Raw genomic sequence first — 7275 nt, 5'->3', positions numbered from 1 at the left:
TGGAAAATAACATATGACTGTACAACAACTCCAATGCATTTTTGACTTTTAATTAGCAAATGTTAATTTCACAAAGTATTTTATTGTGTTATACACATACATCCATATAATGTAGCTTGCTAAATTTTTTCCTTTTATAAATTTCATTATCCTATTTTTATACTTATGTTTTATTATGTCATTATACTAACCTAGGAAATATTTGAACATATTTACTCCACAATGTTTCTCTTCATCTCCTCTCTTACATTTTTTTCCAAATTTAATCAGTTTCCATCTTTTACATCTGGGTCATTCATTTCTCTTTCTTGGACTAGAGTCTGCATATGAGAAATCTAGTATTTGTTTTTCACAATAAGACTTATTGCGTTAATATGAAGGTTTCCAGTTCTATCTATTTTCTTGAAGATGATATGATTTCACTATTCTTTGTGGCTAAATAGTATATCATTGTGTATATATGTATATATGTATGTATATATATTACACTTTCTTTCTTCAATGAGTGATTAAGAAACATGTAGGTTAATTCTGTAGTTACTTATATTTTTCATGTGGGAGAAGGAAAGGTAGAAATAATGATGTTTGGAATGAGAAACATACTCTTTAAGCAGACACTCTTGTATTTAAAACATCTTCTTAGCTGCTCTTTCATCAGTATTAGATAATGCATTGAATTAAAAAAATAAAATTTACTTACATTGGCAAAGGTGTTCTTTTTCAGTATCTATATTATTTTTTACTACAGTGTTACATTTAGTATGTCATGTGAGTATGGGGATGTATGTGAGCATGAAAATCTAGGCATGTTTGTATATGTAGTTGACTCGAAGGAAACTGAATTTTTGTGAGATACAGGATTCAAATAAAAATTTGAGACCTGTAAGTTGCTAAATTGATATATCTGTCCAGTTTGTGAAGTGTGATTTCAAGATCACATTTTGGTAGGTTTCATACCAAGTAAGTAGATGTTTCTAATCAAAAATCATAAGGAATAAAACAACAACTCTGTTTCATAATCATTCAGTCTTAGTACTTCAGACATTGTATTAATTGGAAAAAAATAATTGAAAGTATGATGGGTCAGTAGTTAGCCTTTAGACACTACATTTTCCCCCAAAACTTCAGATGTACTCTTTGGATATTAATTACAAATATATTTATCAACATACAGATATAATATGAGCTCATATATGTAAATATATGTATATATTATAAATATGTCAATTATTTAGTTATATTTTAAATGTCCATCATAAATATTGATTTATATATAAATGTAATTTATCTCATCATATATGCATATCTACATATATACATTTTTCCTTTTTTTTGGTCAGTCCTGGGGCTTGAAATCTGGGCTTGGGTGCTGTCCCTGTACTCTTCAGCTCAATGTAAGAACTCTACTGCTGGAGACATAGAGCCACTTCCAGTTTTCTGGTGGTTTACTGGAGAGAAATATTTCATGGAATTTCCTGTCTGGGCAGGCATTAAACTATGATCCTCAGATCTCAGCCTCCTGAGTAGCTAAGATTATAGGCATGAGCCATGGGCGCACGGTTAAATTTATATATCTGAGATTTGTTAGTGGAACAAAGGGTACAGAAACTATTATTCTTATCAGGAAAGGACTTCACACTGACAGGTATCATTACAAGAAGAAATACGATAAATATTCACAGTGGCACAAAAATCCCTTAGATGCCTTGCAAGGCAGCATGTTTTTCCATTCACTGCATGTGGTTTGAGCGGATTGCAACCCAAGCGAATGTAGAAGATATTGGACCCTAACAAAACTGACAATTGCATAAACCCAGTCCTCTATGACAGATTTAACAAGGCCTATCTTGGAGATTCTTGTTAGGGACATGATAAAAAATTTATAGTTTATTTGTGATTACAGACCAGTTTTACACCTGTCACTAAGCCATTAACTTTATTTAACACAGTCCCTTTTTCTCTAACTTATATTTTCTTGGCTCAGGAAACTGCTTTTTGCTTGTGAAAACCTGGCTGTTTACAATATAGAAATGGGTTTTTCATCCTTTTGAAATTACTGTCTGTATAGTGTTCTATGAGATGAGCTTCTTATGATATTCCATATCATAGGAATAAATTACTCTGATTCAAACTTGGACAACAGCTAGCTTGTTCTCTCTCCTAGGAAACCATCTGTATAGACTTTTTACATGTAAACAGACCCTCATTTACTTACAAAAGTCTGTCAGTGAGTCAAACCTAACTCACCCAAGTGAGGTGAATAACTCTCTCATGCTTCTTTTACATTAAAAATGGTAAGAACTGTTCAACAATGCATATACTTTTTAATGTGAAGTGTGACTCCTATTTTCCATAATGTGAATCAAGGAGAGGAATCAGTTTAAGATGTGAAAGAGCCTTTCGAAGAGTTTTGGAACTTGAAAATTGTCCTGGGTATTCATTTTTGGAAAAATATCCCTTTTCAAAGACAAAGGACTCCTTTTTTTTATATTGTGCAGGTACTGGGATTTGAACTCCTGGCCTTGAGCTCTACCTGGGCTTTAATTCTCTATGTTTAATCTATAGACCTGAGCCACACTTTCACTTTTTCCTTTTACCAAGAGTGGAGAAAAGAATCTCCTAGGTTTATCAACTTGGAATAGCTTCGAATTGCAATTATCAAATTTGAAATGGTTCCAAGCATTCCGTCTAAGGCATATTCAACAACTAGTGAAACTTGTGTTGGCTATAATTATGTATCTTTCTCTATGTGTGCACGTTTACATGTGTATATGTATGTGTGTATTTGTGTGTATGCTAACGTGCAAGTGAACCTACATAAGGGCATATACACACATATATGCATATATAAATGAATATACAAATATAAATATATGTGCATATATATGTATATCAGATGTTCAGTGATTTAATCTATAGTTCCTAGCACATTGTCATTCTCACAAAATATACATGATAAATTGCTCTGCAGATCTGTGATCTATTATGTATATCCTTTGTACTCACTTCCCCCATTAGTTTTTGACCATCCCTGTGAACAACTTCGGTCTACTTTCCATAGGATACCTTTTTTTCATTACAGGTAGTTACTAACTGATAATAAAAGAAAAAAGGTTGCTTGTAAAAGGAAAAAAAAATCTTGATTATAGCCATTCTACCTGGGGTGAGGTGGTATCCCAATGTTGCTTTGATTTGCATTTCTTTTATGGCTACAGAGGTTGAGCATTTATTCATGTGACTATTGGCCATCCTTCTTTCACCTTCAGAGAAGTTTCTCTGTAAGTTTTTAGCCCACTTATTTATTGGGTAGTTGTTTCTTTGAAGATTTGTTGTTGGGGGATTTAATTTGTTGATATCCAGGTAGACTTTAGATATGAGACCCTTGTCTGTTGTATGGCTAGTGAAGATTTTCTTCCAATCCGAGGACATTCTATTGATCTTGCTAGCTATGTCCTTTGCCATGCAGAAGCTCTGCAATTTCATGCAATCCCATTTGCCCAAATTTTCTTTGATTTGTTGTGTTTCTGGGACTCTATTAAGGAAATTTTGGCTTGTGCCAATTAGACCTAGGGTTTCTCCTTTTCCATCCTGTAATGTTTTCAGAGTGTCTGATTTGACTCCAAGGTATTTGATCAATTTGGAGTTGATTCTGGTGCAGAGTGATATATAAGGATCTAGCTATTTTTCTGCAAGTAGTTAACCAATTTTTCCAGCACCATCTACTGAAGAGGCTGTTAGATGTTGGAGGAGATATGGACAGAAGGGAACCTTACTGCATTGTTGGTGGGAGAGTAAACTTGTTCAACCATGTTGAAAAGCAGTATGGAGGTTCCTCAAAAGACTCTACATAGATCTCCCCTATGACCCAGCAATCCCACTTTTGGGCGTTTCACCAAATGATCACAAATAAGACCACACTAAAGCTACCAGCACAACTATGTTTATTGCAGCATTATTTACCATAGCTAAGACATGAAACCAACCCAGATGCCCCTCAGTAGATGAATGGATCAAGAGAATGTGGTATATATACACAATGGAATTCTATGCCTCCATCAGAAAAAATGACATTGCCCCATTTGTTAGGAAATGGAAAGGCTAGGAAAAAATTCTATTAAGTGAAGTAAGCCAAGCCCAAAGAAACATAGGTTTCATGGTGAAACTTATTTGCAACAACTAGTATATGTCTTAGTCAAGCAGAAAAGGTCAGATAGGTTGATGTTAGGGACATGAACCCTAAGATATGTATTCAAATGTTTTTAATGCGATTTTTTCTAACATATTTAAAGAATATTTCTTTGTTGCTTTGGATGTCCCTCCCCCACGGTATAACCCCTGCTTTCACTGTATTTGATGTTGATATAATTTGTGGGGGGGGGTCGGAAAAAACAATTCGTTTAAATAAGGATACGGGTGGACCCATTGCAACACTAATATGTACAAGTACTTATGTCGAAAAACGAACTTTACTACTTTGGTTGGGGGGAGTATTTGATATGGGGGACAGGGAGGATTGGAAGTTCTGGGAAGGAGAAACAAAGGAGGACGCTACAATGCTTGATAAGAAATGTACTCATTATCTTGTCCATGTAATTACAACCCCTCTGTACAGTATTTTCACAATAAAAAAGAAAAAATAATAAAAAGAACAAAATTTTTAAAAATATATAAAGTAATCTTGTAGAAGATTAAAAAAATAAAAGAAAAATAATTTTAGGTCACAGGTTAAAGTATCTTATCCATTCCAATGATTCCTATGAGATAAAATTTATAGTAGAAGTAAAAGTGAAAAGGAACTCCTAGATATGTTATTTTACCATTTAGAATGGCAAAGAATAATATCATGTCACTGTCATAACTCTTAAAGAATGCAAGGTTAACCGATGGTTGCTTTCATGTTCCCACAAAACTAGTAGATCCTGAAGCGTAATAGTAGCCCAGCAGAAATTCTAAGTAGCAGACATGGGGCATGGAAGAGAAAGAGAGGAAATGAGACAGAGTGAAAGAGAGAGAGAAATATCATAATATTGAAAGTGAATAATAGATAAACAAGAGCTGTATGAGAATATTCATACTGCTATCTTTAGACTCTATGTGTACATTTGCCGGTATTTGATATTTGTAATTCATCAACATGAAATATAAAGTTATGTTGATAAAAATAAAAGTGACTCAGAAGAAATTATAAATGCAAAAACGATCTTCACAGCAGCAAACTCTCAGAGATATTTCATGACTTTGAAAAGGATAAAGTGGCTGAAGTTACTATAAATTTAGAACTACAACAATTCACAAAAATAGAAAAAGATATTTATATATTTCCTTATATAACCCAAAGCAAAAGGAAAATGTTGTTTAGATGATTTTTTTAAAAACACAGTCTCTCAAGTGCTAGGAAGTTGGCTCAGTGGTAGAGTGCTTGCCTTTCATGCATGAGGCCCTGGGTTTGATTCCTCAGCACCACATAAGTAGAAAATGATGGAAATGGTGCTCTGCCTCAAGTGTTAGCGCTAGCCTTGCCTGAGGAACAGCACTCAGGCCCCAGAGTGCAAGCCCCATGAACAACAAAGTCAAAATAAAACAAAACAAAACAAAACACAGTCTCTCACATTTGTGGCCTCAACTCTGTAATACTGTTGCTTCAACCTAGGGCTAAGATTTTAGTTGTGGACATGTATCAACTCTCCTGATTCAGACTCTACTTGATCATTTTTTAATAAATATTTTGTTCTTAATTTTCCTAGTTGTAAATTCACATGCATCTATAAAAAAAATGGTTTGACCACCCCAGTAACCTCCTCAAAGTACCTCCTAATGATGACTAACAAAAAGTTGTATTATATAACAAGTAAAACAATGCTACAAAGAAAACCAATAATTAAATAATGATTAATAAAATAAAAAACAAAACAATTACCAGTGTTTTTAGTATTTGAAGTGCACTACATATTAGATTTTCTATTTTCTCATATTCCTGTACATTTTAAACCGCCTAAGATTATGATGTTCAACAAGATTTTTATAGGCTATGAATAGTCTTCAAAGTTACACACTAAGGTTATTATTTATGGCTCATCTCATTATTTGTTTATGGCTTATATCATCTCTTGTTCCTCGCTAAAATATAAAGTAAGGAATCCCTAAATTTTAACAAGAACTGTGTAGTAAGCAAGTCTTAACCCTTCATTCTGCTTCTTCACACAAAGACTTTGCAACTTCTCATTAACAAAGTTTCTATAAATTCTGAAATGTACATACTTAGTACTATATGTCTGCTAACATAAATCTTAAATACATTATAGAAAATTTTATACCTGCCAAACAGTCCTAATTTTGGCATATAATCCTAAAATTAAATAGATATAAAACACTAAAATTTTTAACAACCCTTAACACTTGCTGCTGTGTTCATTATGACATGTGCCTTGTATAGAAAAATTGAATTATTTCCCCTACACATCTCTTGAACCACAAATATCTGGAATTATTTTGTTTTTGACATGTCCATCTTGACATTATTCTTAAATGTGTGCTTATGTAAGAAGTACATGGTTCTAAAATTTCACAATTCTTCTAAACTTATTTTTTGTTGAATTGCCTAGTTTAAGAAAATCAATTACACTTTATATATAAAAAATATTCTGTGCTCAATTCAGCATCACATAAACTAACATTGTAATGATACTGAGAAGATTAGCATGGCCCCTGCGCAAGGATGACAGGCAAATTCCTGAAGCATTCCATAGTTTTACAACAATAGATGCTGGAGGGGTGTGGACAGAAGGGAACCTTACTGCATTCTTGGTGGGAGTGTAAACTTTTTCAACCATTTTGGAAATTAGTATGGAGGTTCCTCAAATGACTCCACATAGATCTCCCCTATGATCCAGAAATCCCACTTTGGGGCATTTACCCAAATGATCACAAACAAGACCATACTAAAACTACCAGCACAACTACATTTATTGCAGCATTATTTAAGATAACTAAGATATGGAACCAACCCCGATGCTCCTCAGCAGAAGAATGGATCAAGAGGATGTGTTTTATATAAACAATGGAATTCTATGCCTACATCAGAAAGAATGGCATCATCCAATTTGTTAGAAATTGGAAAGATATGGAAAAAATATTAAGTGAAGTAAGCCAAATCCAAAATAACACAGGTCCCATGGTTTCCTTAATTTTCAATAACTAATATATGTATAGTATAAGCAGAAAAGGTCAAAAGGTATGTCCATATGACCAGATAACATGATGTTCCGGGAAATGAAA

The 7275-nt window shown here is 33.5% G+C and overlaps 1 non-coding gene across 1 annotated transcript; it reads left to right on the top strand.

Moving 5' to 3' along the window:
- Positions 1-6643: 6643 nt before the first annotated feature.
- LOC122097975 lies at positions 6644-6750 on the top strand. Its single transcript, XR_006145627.1, has one exon. It is a non-coding gene; the product is annotated as a U6 spliceosomal RNA (small nuclear RNA).
- The last annotated feature ends 525 nt before the right edge of the window (positions 6751-7275 follow it).

The sequence above is a fragment of the Dipodomys spectabilis genome, unplaced genomic scaffold, assembly GCF_019054845.1.
Source record: "Dipodomys spectabilis isolate Male_0828 unplaced genomic scaffold, ASM1905484v1 ptg000446l, whole genome shotgun sequence".
Taxonomy (NCBI): domain Eukaryota; kingdom Metazoa; phylum Chordata; class Mammalia; order Rodentia; family Heteromyidae; genus Dipodomys; species Dipodomys spectabilis.
Note: the sequence above shows the minus strand (reverse complement) of the source record. Positions and strands in the feature narration are given on the sequence as shown.